Source organism: Prionailurus viverrinus, chromosome B3 (genome assembly GCF_022837055.1).
Source record: "Prionailurus viverrinus isolate Anna chromosome B3, UM_Priviv_1.0, whole genome shotgun sequence".
Taxonomy (NCBI): domain Eukaryota; kingdom Metazoa; phylum Chordata; class Mammalia; order Carnivora; family Felidae; genus Prionailurus; species Prionailurus viverrinus.
Window position 1 is genome coordinate 15,181,882 of NC_062566.1, and position 18,555 is coordinate 15,200,436.

At 39.5% G+C, this 18,555-nt stretch overlaps 1 pseudogene; it reads right to left on the minus strand.

The window, feature by feature from the left end:
* Window positions 1-7,580: 7,580 nt before the first annotated feature.
* LOC125168730 (DCN1-like protein 1) lies at window positions 7,581-8,407 on the minus strand (annotated as a pseudogene).
* Between the last annotated feature and the right edge of the window lie 10,148 nt (window positions 8,408-18,555).

Here is an 18,555-nt window from a genome sequence, read left to right on the forward strand (position 1 = left end):
CATGGAATACAAAGCCAACTTTTCCAGGATTATACTCTTGTGACCACAAAGGATAAATAATCGTAGGAGGGTATTCTCTGCATGAATCAGGGGTCTCTCAGAGCATTTGAGACATTATAAACACAAATTCTTGAATCGTCGCCGAGCCTCGCAAGCTGGGCAGGAAATGGTTAGGGTTTGCTTCAGGTGCGCTGTGGTTGTTATGTATTCCCTGTAGCTCTCCAGAAAAATCCGTCCAGTCTGATTCAACCGACCAGACAGCTATTTTTGAAAACTGTTTAGCAATCAATGACTATGTAACATCAGCCTCTGTGCACGCATCAACAGGTGAGAGCAAATGAGGGCACATGACCGACCGTTAACAGCAGGTGCTCCCTAGAGTGTTTAAACTTGGGCTAATGCCCCAAAACCAAGGCCAACAGGAATGAAGCACCTCCCTTATTTTCAAAAGAGCACCAAGCAGCTATCAGGAATCCATTCTAGGGTTTGCTAAGTCTACACTGGTTTTGCAACCCTTGCCACAGTGGCATGAGCCAACAAACTGCAGAGTATTGAGAGGAACGGAATCAGGGATGTATTCGATAGGAGTGTTGGGGTCATCTCCTGGTGGGAGGTGCGGAGAGGAGTCCCTCAAATCATGTCAAGTGGTGCCAAGAGACATCTTCAGAGATCGGGGTGCTTGCCAAAAGGGGAGACGGCCATTGAATTTTCTGTTTAAACATTTGCCCACTGGGTGCAATTAACCAAGCTGTCCCTAGAGGAAGATTTTCTGGGATATATTTGGTAAGCGTGCCCTGGTGTTTGACAATGGAAATGGGCAGAGGGAATGATGCCTACTTCTCTCTTAGTAAACTCCAAGGTTGAGAGACCAGCTAGACCAGTCCAAGGCTGCAGTGTGTGGGCAGTGGTGGGGCAGTCTGCCCTCAGGCCATTGGATATGGCAGGGTGTAGCAGGTAGCCACAGAAGGTGGTCTGCTCTAGCAGTCTTAAAGGTGCCTTGTCCCAGGGAATGGTCTGCTGGGACAAGGAGGCTCCAACAGAAGCTTGGAAGGACCCGCCAGGTGCTGGGGGTAAGGGAAGTGTGTTTGCTGGTCAAGGTCCCAGCAGAAATCCACCCCAGATGATAGGCATGAAAAGGTTTGTACAAATTGGGCTTACTGAGGTAAAATTTGTGTAAAATGAAATTCATCCTTTTTAGACATATCATTTAATGAGTTTTCCTAAATGTTTGCAGTTGTGTAACAACCACCATAAACACAGTATAGAACATTTATATTGTCCAACAATATAAATGTCCAACATTTATATTGTCCTCATGCCCTTCCACAGAGAATCCCTTCTTTTACCTCTGGTCCCTGGGTACCACTGGCAGGTTTTCTGTCCTTAGAGTTTTGCCTTTGCAAGAACACCATGTAAGTGCCATCATAGAGTATGTAGCCTTTTGTATCCAGCTTCTTTCACCTGGCATAATGTTTTTGAGATCCATCCACATTTTTGCATGTGTAAATAGTTTGTTCCTTTTTAGTCAGAGGATAGTACTCCATTGTATGGATGCACCTTTGTTTATTCATTCATTTGTTAACGGCAAAAAAGAATGGCATTTTGATTGTCTCTGCTTTTGGTAATTACGAATAACATGTCTATAAATATTCACATGCAAGTCTTTGTGTATACATATGTTTTCATTTCTCTTGTATAAATATATAGGAGTGGAAATTCTGGATCATGAGGTAAGTGTATGTTTAGCTTTCTGAGAAGCTGGCCAACTTTTTTCCAAAGTGGTTGTCTCATTTTGTATTCTGGTCAGTGTTATATGAGAGTTCCATTTCCTCCCCATGCTAGTTAGCACTTAGTATTGTCAGTATTTTGAATTTTAGCCATTCTGATAGGTGTGTAATAGTATCTCATGAGGTTTTAATTTGCATTTCCCTAAAGACTAGTGATGTGAAGCATCCTTTCATGTACTGCCCTCTACATATCTTTGGTGAAGTGTCTATTCAAATATTTTGCCAATTTTTGAGTTGCTTATCTTCTTTTTTTAAATTTTTTTTTAAATTTTTTTTTTCAACGTTTATTTTTGGGACAGAGAGAGACAGAGCATGAACGGGGGAGGGGCAGAGAGAGAGGGAGACACAGAATCTGAAACAGGCTCCAGGCTCTGAGCCATCAGCCCAGAGCCTGACGCGGGGCTCGAACTCACGGACCGCGAGATCGTGACCTGGCTGAAGTCAGACGCTTAACCGACTGCGCCACCCAGGCGCCCCTGAGTTGCTTATCTTCTTATGGAATTAAAGAATTCTTACATAATTTGAATACTGCAAGTCTTTTGTCAGATAAGTACTTTCCAAATATTTGCTTCCAGTCTGTGCCTTGTCTTTTTATTTTTTAAACAGTGTCTTTGGAAGAACAAAAGTCTTAAAAAGTTTTATGAAGTCTGATTTATCAATTTTTTTCTTTTGTACTTTATACTTTTTGTGTTGTAACTAATAAATCTATGTCTGATGCAGATTCACACAGGTATTTTCCTGTCATTCCTTCTCAAGGTTTCATTACACACGTTAGCTCTTATATTTAGGTCCATGATCCACTTAGAGTGAATTCTAAAATATGGTGTGAGGTGAGGGCTGAGGTTCATTCCAAATGGATATCCAGTTGTTACAACTCCATTTGCCAAAAAGAGCAAAGAGTCCTTTGATTTTAAATGTTTATTTTTTATTTTATTTTGAGAGAGAGAGAGAGAGAGAGAAAGAGAGAGAGAGAGAGAGAGAGAGAGAGAGAGAGAGAGCTCGTGACTGGGGGAGGCACAGAGAGGGAGATAGCATCCCAAGCAGGCTCCATGTGGGGCTCAATCCCACAACCCTGGGATCATGACCCGAGCTAAAATCAGGAGTCAAATGTTCAACCCACTGAGCTACCCAGGTGTTCCCAAAGAGTCTTTTTCTATTGAAAAATAAAGTACTGGCAGAAGAGCACGTGTATCATAAAGTGTGTAGCTCAATGAATTTTCACAGACTGAACAGATCTATGTTATCACACCCCAGATCAGGAAACAGACCATTTCTAGCTCCCTAGAAACCCTCTTATTCCCTTTAGGCACTACTCACTAGCCTCACCCTACCCTTGATAACCACTATCTTGACTTCCAATAGCTAAGATTAGTTTTGCCTATCTTTAAACTTTGTATAAATGTGATTTTTTTTAAATCTGTGTTCTTTAACTCAACATTATATTTGTAAGATTCATGCATGTTGTTGCCTCTTCTTGTAGATCACTGATTCTCACTGTTGCTCTGCATTCCACTGAATGACCATACAGCAATTCATTTATCCATTCTTTCATTAATATTCATGTGTGTAATGTCCATGTGGGGGCTTTTATGATTGTGAACATACACATGTTTTAACTGGGTGTATTTCTGGGAATGGAACTGTGGGTGTGTAGGTTTTGTGTATGTTCAGTGTTAGCAGACATGTCAAACACAGTTCCAAAATGCTCATACCACTTTACATGGCCCCCAGCAGTATAGGAGAGTTTTAATTGCTCCACAGCCTCATCGACACTTAGAATTTTCCACCGTTTTCATTTTAGCCATTTTAGTGAGTATGCAGTGGTATCACATTGCAGTTTTTCATCTGCAATTTCCTAATTGCTAACCAGGTTGAACTCCTTTCCATATATTTATGAAACACATGAAAGAGGATATTTTGTTATGTTCTTTCATAAAGTGTCTATTCAAGTGTTATGTTCATTTTTATGTTAGGTTATGTCTTTTTCTTATTGGCGTGTAGGGGTTAAGTATGTATTCTACATAAAAGCCTTTTGTCATACTTCTATGTTGCCAATAGCTATTTCCAATATCCCATTCTATGTATTGTTTTTTGAAGAATTTTCCTGAAAGCACAACTTCAGGTGGGATGTTGAGCACCTCGGTCTGGCAACAGCGGGAGCCATTCCTGCTCTAAGGATGAAGGTCAAGGGGATGAAATTGTATTACCTGAGCCAAGCAAGGGCTGGGGCTGGGAAAGTGGGGCAGCCCAGCTGGAGCTATGGTCATGAGCACCACACCACTGTCAGGTGCTTCCCTTTAGCAGGGATGGGCAGGAAAGAAAGTTTCCAATCCCCCTCTCCTCCCAACTTCCCTTCTCCTGCTGCAGCCTCCATTGGCTGAAACCAGAAGTTATCAAGGAGCTCTGAAAGGTGCAGTCCCCAGGAGTCAGCCTCTGGGTCACAGAGGAATACAGGGAAGGAGGAGACACGGATCAGGGGAGAGACTGCAGTGGAGATTAACCAGCAAAGAGAAGGATCGAGAGACTGCCCAGAAACCCTATCTCTCAGATTAAGACAGATGCAGTGTGTATGTCCTCAGCCTCTAAAGCATCCACAAAATATAGTCCTTGAAGGAGCCAGTGTTTGGAGCATTGCTATGTAAGGATTATGACAGCAGAACGAGTTCAGTGAAAAAGAAAAAAGGTTTTTTGCTCCCTCCCTTTAATATTCCACTTTCCCTAAGCCTAGAAGAGCCAGGAGAGAGGGAGAGTAAGGGAGACAGAAAACTAGGAAAAGGACACATGATGCCTCTTGCCACCACTGGCCCCACCACAGATCCAGCCTGCACTGACGCTGGGCCAGGGTAGAGCTTGACTTGGATATGAGATTCAAATTTTGATTGAGACTGGACTGGACTGAATACCTGAAAGTGAGCCATATTTACAGAAATGAGGCTAGTTCTTACCATTAAAAATGCCTGGAAAGCTGAGATGGGCTGGCTCACTAAGAGGTCATTAAGGGAAGGAAGATGTGAAAGAACTTACCTGGAGGCCGGGGTGGAAAGAAAATCAAGCCATTTCCTGTTCTTCACTGGTTCAGTCTGTTCAACAAAACAGGTTTTTTTTGTTGTTGTTGTTCATTTATTGTTGAGAGAGAGAGACAGAGCATGAGCTGGAAAGGGGCAGAGAGAAGGAGACACAGAATCTGAAGTAGGATCCAGGCTCTGAGCTGTCAGCACAGAGCCCAATGTGGGGCTCGAACTCGTGAACTGCAAGATCATGACCTGAGCCAAAGTGGGACGCCCAGCCAACTGAGCCACTGAGGCGCCCCAACAAAACTGTTTTAAATAAATCTGTCTCTCTTTTCCAACAGGCTTGAGGTTACGTACTTTTCATGCATTGTCTTACTAACACAACCACTCCGTGGGAAAATATTAGTATAATCTCTGCTTTATAGATGTGGAAGTTAAGGCACGGGGAGGTTACAAGGCCATATTAGCCTGGTTTCAAGTCCAGCAAATGTGATTCCAGAATACAAGCTGAACTTTCTTTTTTTAAATATGACTATATTTTTAGGGCAGTTTTAGGTTCACAGAAATTTTGAGAAAAAGGTACAGAGTTGCTGTTTAACCCTTGCCTCACACCTGTACAGCTTTCCCCACTATCACTGTATCACAATGGTTCATTTATTGCAATTAATGAACCTAAATTGACACATCATTATCATCCAAAGTCCACAATAGGGTTTACTCTTGGTGGTTCGCATTCTATGGGTTTGGACAAATGTATAATATGTATTCACCATTAAAGAATCATACAGAGTTATTTTCACTGTCATAAATTTCCTTTGTGGTCTGCCTATTCATCCCTCCCATTGCCTTCAACCCCTGGAAACCACTGAACTTTTTAATGTCTCCATAGTTTTGCCTCTTCCAGAATGTCATATAGTTGAAGTCGTATAGTATGTAGCATTTTCAAATTGGCTTTGTTCACTTAGCAACCTGCTTTTAGGTTTCTTCTATGTCTTTTCATGGCTTGATAGCTCTTTTTCTTTTTAGTGCTAAATAACATTTTATTGTCTGGATGAACCACAGTATCTTTATCCATTCACCTCTTGAAGGACATCTTGATTGTTTTCAAGTTTTACCAATTATGAATAAAGCTCCTACAGACATCTGTGTGCATTGTTTGTATAGACTTACGTTTTCAGTTCACGAGGGTAAATTAATACCAACCAGTACAATTGCTGGATAATGTGGCAAGAATATGTTTACTTTGGTAAGAAACCACCAAACTGCCTTCCAAAGTGGCTGTACCATTTTGCATTCCCACCAGCAACGAATGAGAGTTCTTGTTGCTCCACATCTTCACCAGCATTTGGTGTTGTCAATGTTTTGAATTTTGGCCATCTAGTATGTATGTAGCAGTATTTCATTGTTGTTTTAATTTGCATTTCCCTGATGATATATGATGTGGAGCACATTTTCATGTGCTTATTTACCATCTGTATATCTTCTTTGGTGAGATGTCTATAGGGTCTTTGGCCCAGTTTTTAATTGAGTTGTTTGTTTTCTTATTCTTGAGTTTGAAGAGTTCTTTGTATATTGTGGATAACAGTCCTTTTTCAGATGGTCTTTGCATATATTTTCTCCCAGTATATGGCTTGTCTTCTCATTCTGTTGACATTATTTTTCACAATACAAATATTTTAATTTTCATTAAGTCCAGCTCATCAATTGTTTCTTTCATGGATTGCATCTTTGGTGTTGTATCTAAAAAGACATCACCATACCCAAGGTCATCTAGATATTCTCCTAAACTATATTCTAGAAATTTTATAGTTTTAAATTTTACATTTAGGTCTATGATTCATTTTGAGTTGATTTTTGTGAGGTTATAAAGTATGTGTCTAAATTTATTACTCTGCATGTGGGTGTACAGTTATTCCAGTGCCATTTGTTGAAAAGGCTGTCTTTGCTCCATTGTATTGCTTTTGTTCCTTTGTCAAAGATAAGTTGACTATAGTTATGTGGGTATATATCTGGGCTCTCTATTCTGTTATTTTGATCTAGTTGTCTGTTATTTTGCTAATACCACACTGTCTTGGTTACTGTAGCTTTATATTAACTTTTAAGTCAGGTAGTGTCAGTCCTTCAACTATGTTCTTCTCCTTATATATTGTGTCAATTATTCTGGGTCCCTTGCTTCTCCCTATAAACCTTAGAGTCAGTTTGTCAATGTTCACAAAATAACTTTCCAGGATTTTGATTGGAATTTCAGTGAATCTAGAGATGAAGTTGGGAAGAACTAAATCTTGACAATATTGAGTCTTCTTGTCCATGAACATGGAATACTTCTCCATTATTTAGTTGTTATTTAATTTAGTTCATCACAGTGTTTTATTTTTCCTTATATTTTGTACATATTTGGTTAGATTTATACCTGAGTACTTCATTTGGGGGAGTGCTAAGGGATATAAATGGTACTGTGTTTTTAATTTCAAATTCCACTTGTTCATTGCTGGTATATAGGAAAGTGATTGACTTTTATATGTTCTAAGACTTATGGGAGAATAAACTAGTATCATCCACAGACAGAAAATGAAATCTGCAATATTGGAATTATGAATGTTCAAATCAGCCCAGACAAGAATATAAGTCCAAACCACCAATAGACGAATGAAATACCATATGGTCCAAGATATATCCTTAAAGTTTTGACACAACCCTCAGTCTGAATTGTGAGGACTGATCTTCAGTTCAGTCCAGCCAGCAGAAATTGTGCAATTTTCTGTTGTATTATACAGACTGTGTATATTCTAGAAGGTTCCTTTAGTGCTACACTATTGTACTTTCTGTCCCAGCAATTAGAGGGCATGCAAATTCTACAAAGTCATCAATAAGAACAGGCCATGCTCTTTCTTTGTGATAATTAGACATGTTATATGCAATCATTGTACTGAAATCTAAAAGAAGATTCCAAGTATTTTTTGGTATTGATCATTTATCATGTTCCAATAAAAATTTATTCCATAAGTCTAAGAATGTATATCTCCCTTAAACACTAAATTCCAGCAGGCAATTGCCATTTCTAGATCTAATCCTTTTTGTCTTGGATTCTTTGCAAAATTAAAAGTAAGCTTGTAAAAGTCCTTAAATCATCCTGGTTCTTTCAATTCTTGTTCCATTTTGGGTATCTGGGCATTTAGTTTTTCTATGTCATATCATTCATGAACTCCTGTTTGGAAAACTTGCACTGTGTTGCTGCTCTGAACTTTCACACAATAATCAATGCACTGATGCTGGCTGGATCAAGTACGAGGTCATCACATATGTTCTGTATACCATCTATTGCAATTTTATTTTCATCTTGAGGATCTTTGTATCTATTGTATAGCTGTTCTAATTTCTTCCTGTCCAGTGATCCTTTTATACTCTCACATATACAAAGTTCAAGATTTTGGATAAAAAAAGTCTGTTGCAATATCTAACCTCCAGTCATTTTGAAACAGACAACTTACTACTGTTTTTTCACTTGAGTGTGTGAAGCTAATAAACTGATGAATTTTATCCTTCTGTGATGATTTCAACTTGCTCATGTTGGTGTCCTCTAGGCCTCTCCCCTCCTCCTTTGGCTCTGCAGTGAATCAGCTCCTGGATTTTTTTGTTGATTCTTTGAGATTTTTGACATAGATGATCATGTCATCTGTGAACAAAGATAGTTTTGTTTCTCCTTTCCCAATTTGTATACCTTTATTTTCTTTTCTTGCCTTATTGCATTATTTGAACTTCTAGTACAATGTTGAAAAGGAGTGGTGAGAGGGGATATCCTTGTCTTGTTTCTGATCCTAGTAGGAAACTTTTGAGTTTCTCACAAATATGATATTAGCTATAATGGTTTTTGTAGATATTTTTTACTAAGTAGAGGAAGTTCCCCTCTATTCCTAGTTTACTGAGGGTTTTTTTAATGAATGAGTGTCAGATTTTGTCAAATGGTTTCTCTGCACCTATTGTTATAATCATGTGATTTTTTTTTCTTTTTAATTTGTTGATGTGGTGGATTACATTGATTGATTTTCAAATTTTGAAGTAGCCTTCCAATACTTGGAATAAATCTCACTTGATCATGGTATATAATTTTTAAAATACATTGTTGAATTCAATTTGTGAATATTTTGTTAGGAATTTTGCATCTATGTTCATGAGAGATATTCATCTGTAGTATTATTTTCTTGTAATATGTTTGTCTGGTTTTGGTATTAGGGTAACACCAGCCTCTTATAATAAGTTAGGAAGTATTTATTCTGCTTGTATTCTCTGAAAAAGATTGTAGGGAATTGATATCATTTCTTCCTTAAATGTTTGGTAGAATTCACCAGTGAACCTATCTGTTTCCAACAGAACCTATCTGTTATTAATTCCATTTGTTTAATAGATAGAGGCCTATTTGGGCTACCTATTTCTTCTTGCGTGAGTTTTGGTAAATTGTGTCTTTCAAGGATTGGTCCATTTCATCTAGGTTATCAAATTTGTGAGTATAGAGTGGTTCGTAATTCTTTTATTATTCTTCTAATGTCTATAGGCTCTGCAGTGATGCCCCTTCTTTCATTTCTGGTATTAGTAATATGTATCTTCTCTTTTAGATAAAAGAGAGTTGGCCTGACTAGAAGCTTACTAATTTTATTAATCTTTTCAAATAACCAGCTTTTGGTTTTGTTGATTTTTTTCTATTGATTTCCTGTTTTCAATTTTGTTGATTTCTGTTCAAATCATTATTATTTCTTTTCTTTGATGTTTATTTATTTTTGGGAGACAGATACAGAGCACAAGAGGGGGAAGAGCAGAGAGAGAGGGAGACATAGAATCCAAAGCAGGCTCCAGGCTCTGAGCTGTCAGCACAGAGCCTGATGTGGGACTCAAACCCATGAACTGTGAGATCATGACCCGAGCCCAAGTGGGACGCTTAACCAACTGAGCCACCCAGGCTCCCTACTGTCTTTTCTTATGCCTACTTTGCATTTAATTTGCTCTTGTTTTTCTAGTATCCTAAGATGAAAGCTTAGATTTTTGATTTTAGATCTTTCTTCTCTTCCAATATATGCATTCAATGCTGTAAATTTCCTTCTAAGCACTGCTTTCACTGCATCCCACAAATTTTTAAAGTTATGTTTTCATTTGCATTTAGCTTAAACTATTTAAAATTTCTTTTTCTTTGGCCCATGTGTTATTCTGAAGCGTGTTATTTGATCTACATATATTTCAGAATTTTCCAGTTACTTTCTGTTATTGATTTCTAGTTTAATTCCACTGTGGTGTGAGGTCAGATGTGATTTCAGTTCTTTCAAATTTGTTAAGGTGTGTATTATGGCCCAGAATGTGGTTTGTCTTGGTGAATGTTCCATTTGAAGTTGAGAAGAATGTGCATTTCTGTTGTTACATGGAATAGTCTACAGATGTCGATTATATCCAATTGATTATAGGTATTGTTGAGTTCATCTGTGTCTTTACTGATTTGCTGTATGATGGATCTGTTCATTTATGAGAGATAAGTATTGAAGTTTCCCACTATGAACATGGACTCAACTATTTCTTGTTGCAATTCTATTAGTTGTTACCTCACATAGTTTGACACTCTGTTGTTAGCTACGTACATGTTAAGGATTACTATGTCTTTTTGGAGACCTGACCCCTTAATTATTATTTATCCCTGATAACTTTCCTCGATTTGAAATCTGCTCTGTCTGAAACTAATGTAAGTACTCCCATTTTCTTTTGATTAGTGTTAGTATAGTATTTTTTTCTCTATCCATTTACTTTTAATATATATGTGTCTTTAATTTAAAGCAGATTTCTTGTAGACAGTCTATTTCTGGATCTTATGTTTTATTTATTTTATTTTATTTTAATTCCAGTAGAGTTAACATACAGTGTTATATTAGTTTCAGATGTACAATATAGTGACTTAACAATTCCATACATCACCCAGTGCTCATCATGACAAGTGCACTCCTTAATTCCCATCACCTATTTAACCCATCTTCCTGCCCATCTCTGCTCTGGTAACCATCAGTTTGTTCTCTGTAGTTAAGAGTCTGTTTCTTGGCTCATCTCTCTCTCTCTCTCTTTTCCCTTTGCTTGTTTGTTTTGTTTCTTAAATTCCACATATAAGTGAAATCACATGGTATTTGTCTCTCTAGTTGGATCTTATGTTTTGATCTACTCTGATAATCTGTCTTTTAGCTGATGCATTTAGACCATTGACATTCAAAGTGATTATTGGTACAGTTGGATTAATATGTACCATATTTATTACTATTTTATTTTTGTTGAGCTTGTTCTTTGCTCCTATTTTTTTCTTCCATTATTTTTATGTCTTTTATGGTTTTAATGATTATCATGATTCCATTTTTTCTCCTTTCTTAACATACAAGTTATACTACTTTTGTTTAAGTTTTTTAAGTGGCTTCCCTAGAATTTGAAATATACACTTGCAACTAATTCAAGTTCACTTTCAAATAAAACTACCATTTCATGGGTAGTGTGCATACTTTATAATAATAAAATAATCCTAATCCCTCCCTCCCATACTTTGTATTATTGCTGTTATTCATTTCACTTGTATTTAAGCAGACATATGATATATACACAAGCATACATAAATACATTGCTACTATTATTATATTAAACAAACTTATCTGTTAGTTCAATTAAGAATAAGACAGGGGCACCTGGGTGGCTCAGTTGGTTGAGCTTCCAACTTTGACTCAAGTCATGATCTTGCAGTTTGTGAGTTCCAGCCCTGCATGGAGTTTGCCACTGTTCACCGTTAGCACAGAGCCCACTTCAGACCCTCTGCCCCTTTCTTTCTAAAGAACTTCTTTACACGCTTTGTTCAAGGCCGATTCACTGCCAAGAAATTCCTTCAACTTTTGTGTTTCAAAATTTCTATTTCTTTTTTCACTTTTGAAAAATAATTTTTCAGGATATGGAAATCTAGGTTGAGAGTCTTTTTCTTTCAACACTTTAAATATTTCACTCCATGTTCTTCTTGCTTAAGTGGTTTCTGAGGAGAAGTCAGATGTAATTCTTTGTTCTTCTATAGGCAAGGTGTTTTTTGTTTTTTCCATCTGGAGGCTTTCATGCAGGCTTTTTTTTTCTTTATCTTTGATTTCACAAAGTTTAAAAATAATATGCCTAGAAGCAGGTTTTGTTTTTTGTTTTTGTTTGTTTTGTTTTGTTTGTATTTATCCTGCTTGGGGTTCTCTGAGGTTCTTAGATCTGTGATTTGGTATTTGGCATTCCTTTAGGGAAATTCTTAGTCATTTTTGTTTCAAATCTTGCTTCTCTCTCTTCTTTCTCATTCTGGTATTACCATATGTTATACCTATTGTATTTGTCCCACAGTCCTTGGATATTCTGTTTTGCCTTTCTCAGTATTATTTCTCTTTGCTTTTTGTGGATTCTGTTGATATGTGTTCTAGCTCAGACGTTCTTCCCTCAACTACGTCTAGTGTACTAACAAGCTCATTAAAGGCATTCTTCATTTCTGTTAGTGTTTTTGACCTCTAGCATTTCTTTTTGATTCTTTCTAATGCCTTCCACTTCTCTGCTTTCAAAGCCCAATTATTCTTGTATGCTGTCTTCTTTATCCATTAGAACTTTTTGCATGTTAATCACAGTTGGTTTAAATTCTTGGTCTGATAATTCCAACATTGCTGCCATATCTCATTCTCAAGCTCTCTCTGTCTCTTCAAATTGTGGGTTTGGGGTGTATGTGTGTGTGTGTGTGTGTGTGTGTGTGTATTTGCCTCTTTATATGCCTTGTAGTTTTTTTCTTGATAGCCAGACATGATGTACCAGGTCAAAGGAATGGCCATAAACAGGGCTTTAATAATGTGGTGGTAAGGTGTGGTGTGAGCAGAAGTGTTATATGGTCCTACGATTAGGTCTCAGTCTTTTAGTAAAGCTATGCCTCTGGACTGTGGAGTTCACAAGAGTTTCTCAGTTGTGATCTTCCCTCTTATGTAGGATAGGAAAGCTAGAGCTCACTGGAGTTGGATATTTCCCTTACCCCAGCAGGTTAGGCTCTGGTTAACTAGTTTTCCCTGAAGGCAGGCTTTGTTAAGGAGAAGAGAGTGCTGTAGCATATATCAAAATGCTTCCTTTCCCCCTCCTCCTGCCAAAAGCGTGGAGAAATTTTTCTTCCCTGATATTTACTGTGAGAACCTGGTTGAGATCCTGGAGCTAAATTTCACAGAATTGCAGAGGACCCTTCCTGACTGGGTCCTCCAGAGTTTAAGTCTCATACTGTCCACACTGAATTGTCCAGCACTTCACCACGTAATGTTCAGGTTTCTCTACCCTGGCACTGGTTCCCTCGGTGGTTTCCAGCTGTGGGTTTGCTCAAGTAAGCTGTGACTCCCTGTATTCACCTGTCCCTGCGGCCATGACAGCAATGGTTTTCCCTGTGTTCTTTCCTAGAGATCTAAGAGGAGTTGTTGATTTTTCAGGCTGTTCAGTTTTTTTTTTTTACTTGTGAGGATGGAATGGCAACTTCTAAGCTCCTTATGTCCAGAACTGGAAAATTCCTGAGTTAAACTTCTAGTGGATCTGCACACACTTTGTGCGTCACTTAGTGGAGTGAAAGGGTTAGTGTTGTGAAATATTCTACTGGTTAGAAGATGTGGAGGCTGATCTGGTCTCCAAGGTCCATTCAAGCTGAGTGAGCATCTGAGCAAGCAGGGATGGGCCAATGCATCCAACCAGAGCTGGTGGAAGGGTGGGGGAGGCCCCACATCCCCAGGAAGTTTGGGAGGGAAGACAGATGGAGGCCTTGTTATGTGACCACCCTTATAGTAGCAAAGCCACTCCTCCAACCAATGTCTCCACCTCTGGCTTCCAGGTGACATAGAGAACCCCATTTAAACCCTCCCATGGTGCAGGCTGTGCCTGGAGAAGCTGCTTGGCAAAAAGGGAATGGGTGCAAAAAGTTCTGGAGCTGCACCACTTAATGGGGAAGCGGGAGGTGGGAATGGGAGAGCAGAGGAGGAATCATTAACTGATGATCAGACTGTGGAGGCTCCATAGCAAAGAAACAAGAAGATGAAATCAGAAATGAAGGTGGAAGCCAAAAAGGCAGTCACTAGGTAAGCTGGAGGGGCAAAGGAACAATGTACATGATATGGGTGATATTAATGGGAGGCAAGAAGCAGAGGAGGTTCATGTTGCCCTCCTGCCCATTACAGGCTAGTATTTATTGCCCTGAATCTGCAAGCACAGATTGGCTTTCACTGTTCCTAGAAGGTGGTAGTCTGATGGTGCAGAGCATTTCCATGCAGCTGTCCTGGCCCTGGGAGAGCTGTCCATTTAATGGCTATATTACCTAAATTACCTCCTTGAGAGTCACATTGCTTCCTCCATTCATGTACATCAGCACTCCACTAAAAAGGCAATTTTCTTTCACCCACGCTGCCGTTCACTCAAAGGGCACTCATTTTAGACATGTATCATCCGGTTTTGAACTCAGCCCAGAACTCAGTCCCAACCAACCTTGCTTTCTTATGCAATCAGGCCACCCCTGGGCAGCCTGTCTCCCAGAGCACCTTCACTGAATCTGCCACTGGGCACTGCACACTGGCTCTTCCCAATCTTTGCCCCAGAATGCCCTGGCCCCAGACAACCTCCCACACAGACCCCTCCAGATGTGAACATGTTTTAGGGTGTGACTGTGCTCCCTGCCATAAACCTGCCTAGGTATAATATGACCCATTCCTCTGCCCTTGTCACAAAGATGTGACACTTTAAGTAACAGACCATGCTGAAGTAAAAATGCACTATTACAATGATAGGACCATATGTTCACTAGGGGAGCAGGATCCCCATGCTCTTCTTGTTTTCCATGTGATTATTCATGCTTCTCAGATGTGGCTGGCAATTGAAGGCTAGAGTTTCTGGAGCCCACCTTTCACTCTGTTTTAAGAACTGGGATTACATTTACTCGCTACCAAGCTTTTAGTCCATCTCCTGTTTGGCAGAATTCTCCTCAAGGATCAAGGACAAAGTGTTATTTATCACCTCAAAAAGTTCTCAGAAAAGCAGAGCAAAACCACAATGAAGTACCACTTCATACCCACTAAGATGGCTGTACTTTTTTTTTTTTAAGGAAAATAAGTGTTGGCAAGGTTGTGGAGAAATTGGAACACCTGTGCACTGCTGGCAAGAATGTAAACTGGTGGAGCCATTGTGGAAAACAATCGGGCAGTTCCTCATAAAGTTAAACATAGAGTTACCATGTGACTCAGCAATTCCACTCCTAGGTATAGACCCAAGAGAATTGAAAACAGGTATTCAAAAATGTACATGCACACTCATGTTCATAGCAGCACTATTCATAATAGCCAGAAGCTAGAAATAACACAAATGTCCATCAATGGATGAGTGAATAAGCAAAATGTGGTATGTACATTTGATGGGATATTACTCAGCCGTCAAAAAGGAGGAAGCATTGATACATGCTACAGTGTGGATAAACTTCCAAAACATTATGCTGAATGAAAGCATAAGTGAAAGAAGCCAGACTAAGGGTTACATTATGCCCTTCATGGATTGGTTCCACTTATATAAAATGTTCAGAATGAGTAAATCCATAGAGACAAGAAAGCAGGTAATGGTTGCTAGGGGCTAGGAAGATGGGGGAATGGAGAATGGTGAATAATTGTTTGATAGGTATAGGGCTTCTTTTTAGGGTGATGAACATATTTTGAAACTAGATAGAGGTAATGGTTGCATATTATCATAAATGTACTAAATACCACTGAATTGGTCATTTTAAAATGGCTGATTTTGTTATGTGAATTTCAGCTAAATTTTTAAAGTGTCAGGAGTAATGTTGAGTCTGGAGACCCAAGGTCATCTGGAATCTCCTTTTCCTCTGTTGAGCAACTAACTGGGTGCTCAATCAGATTCACTCATTACTGTTTTCCCAATGAGTCCTTGTTTATCAATCTCAGGATGCCGTGGAGAGGGGTCACTGTATCTCTATTTTGAATTCCATCTCTATTTTAAATTCTATTTTAAAGAACATGGAATTTAAAGCTCATCTTGCAGATAAATAAGACAGAAAACTGAAGTGACTTGCTCAGGCCACTTGTGAGGGTAACAGTGAGGCTAGTTTTGAGCTTGCCCAGCCCTGTTGACTTGCTATCACCACTATGCTTTGCTCCCAGCAGCTATAATGTGGAAGGACAGAAGGCATACAACAGTCCAAGAAAACCACACTGCTATCCAGCAGGAAGACTGAGCTAAGCACAGCCCACAAGAACAGAGGGGGTAACGCTGCTTTAACAAAATTTCTTGTCTTCTTGATACTGCCCAGTTTGCCCTGAAACTCCCAGCTCACTTCCCCACTCTGCTACCATTCTTTTCTGAAAACTGTCTTCCTTTGCTTGCAAATGAATGGCTGCCTGGGGCACTGTGGCCCTGCTCCTGTCAGGGGTGGGCAGCTGACTCTGGCTCTGACAACTCATCACCTTCCTGAAGAGGTTGGAACTGGGACTTAGACCCCCTCTGGGACCTGGACCCTAACATGTAAAATTCCTAAGCTACTGGAGGTTGTGTTACCCCAAGGTAGTAGCCAGAGAAAGAGGCAAAGGAAACATGGAGATAGAATTGTCTCACTTCCCTACAGTGCCCATGCATGACTATGTTCCTGAGGCCCAGCTCCCTCTCCACTGGAATCTGAGGAGTGCCCCAGGTTGCTGCTGGGGCAGGCCATGCACATTAGCACCCTCACAACCCACCCAAATCCTATACAGTAATCTAGAGTATGGAAACTAATGTCCACATTTCCCAGAATCCCTTGCTGTGAAGTTTCTACATGTGACCAAGGCACGTACACCTGCAGAACGCTTGGAAGTTGATAATGAGCACCCAGAGTGGTGGCCACACTCAGGGGGATCAGACCTTCTACAAGTAAAGTGGACCAGGGGCTCAGCTTTCCTGAGCAGCTGGGGTGGGAAAGTCTATTGCCCAAACCCTAAGAAGTAGCAGGGGCAGAAGTAGCTGTGGGGTTTTCAGAAGACAAGTCCTTTGTTCTAGCTGGGCATCTTTTCTGGCTGTAGTATCTAAGCTTGGGTCCTTGACCTGCCCAGAAATCCTATCCACCACATAATATGCTGTAATAAATTCCTTATTCTTAAACGAACTTGTGGATTCCGTAGTCTGAAGCTTACAAAGAATACATTTATACATCCAACAATCAGAGATGCCTCCGGATAGTCTAACTTGGGCATCTGTCACTTGGAAGCAAAATAGTTAATCAATACAATTGCCAAATTCACTATCCAAATTGTCTATTTTTTAAAGCAACTTCGTAAGGGTTGAAAAAATTATTTTATCCAAATAAATAGATGTTTCCATTTTCAGGTAGCTCAGACAGTACCCTCTAAGTTAAAACATCTGAAATTTCATTTTTATAGAATGGGAAATAAGTGAGCGATACAAGTTAATCCACTTGTGGGGAACACTGACTAGTTGAAATTTTATCAATAAAAGTTTAAAATAAAAAAAGCATTTAAAATAAAAATACTCATTTTTATTGGGTCATTAGCTCTAATGTGCTTGAGTTTTGAGGGCATGAGGCCCAGAGAGTTGCTCAAGAACACACAGAGAGTAACAGGATTAGAACAAGAAGACGTATCTCTTGGCACTGGTCTCGTCTCTCCCCTAAAGCACAGTATCTCCAGAGGCTAAGATTTCAGAGCTTGTGACTTAGCCAGAAACAACAGAAGAAAGAAAAGAGAGCAGAGCCTCATCCCATATTTTTTATTTATGACTGTGCTAGTAGAATTACAAGTCAGAAGAATGGATCTGTGAAAGATGTATTTGGCCGAATCCTTGTTTGTTATACCTTTTCTGAAGGGAGTTATCAATTCATAGGGAGGAGCGTGAGTTCATGCCCGTTCTTCCCTTTTCCCGTCGCCAGGCTTGCCCACACTGGATGAGCTGTACCTCGATTTTTCACCCAGCCCTTCACAAAGATTGGACTAATGTGTCTAAAAGTTTCATGAAGTTTCTGCTGAAAGAAATGTTGCTTCTTTCCTAAAGATACTCACTCCAACAGAAGCTCTTTTTTTTCTTTTTAAACAAAGCATGGGAACAGTCTGTAGCAACTATCATAAATAGAGATTTGTCATGTCAGGGAAAGGTGCTGCTGGAACCGATGGGCAGGCTGAAGTCATGATTGTGGTGTCTCTGAGAAGCCCGCCAGGTGCTTACAAGAACTGAAGTATAAGCGGGGTTAGCAACTGACCCCAAAGGGTGGCTACTCCTCATACAAATGCTACTGAAAATTCACTCAGAGGAGAGGCAAGAGCCTTCATCAGAGTAGCAGAGAAAGAAAGAAACAATGACTTTGTCATGAGCAAATCACTTAAAAATGAGAAGGGCTGCTTGTTACCTAATGTGTCTTCTGGAGATAGATGGTATTTCATGGAGTCAACCAAACAGGAAATGAATCAGTGTTTGAAATAACAGTAGCTACACAAGATTTTTCTTAATTCTCTCCAGACTTGAAAACAATAACAATGTCAGCATCCAGGAGACATAAGTTCTCTGTCGTGTATTGAGGAATAACACCAAGTTCAACAGCCCTTAAAGGTCTTGGAGTTGGGTGTTTTTGAAGCAGTGGATCTCACACTTTAAAGGAAACCTTGACCACCTATTTATCTTTGCCAGAAAGACCCAGGGTGGCAGAAACTAAGAGTTCTGCTTTGAATGTCCTTTCTTAAATG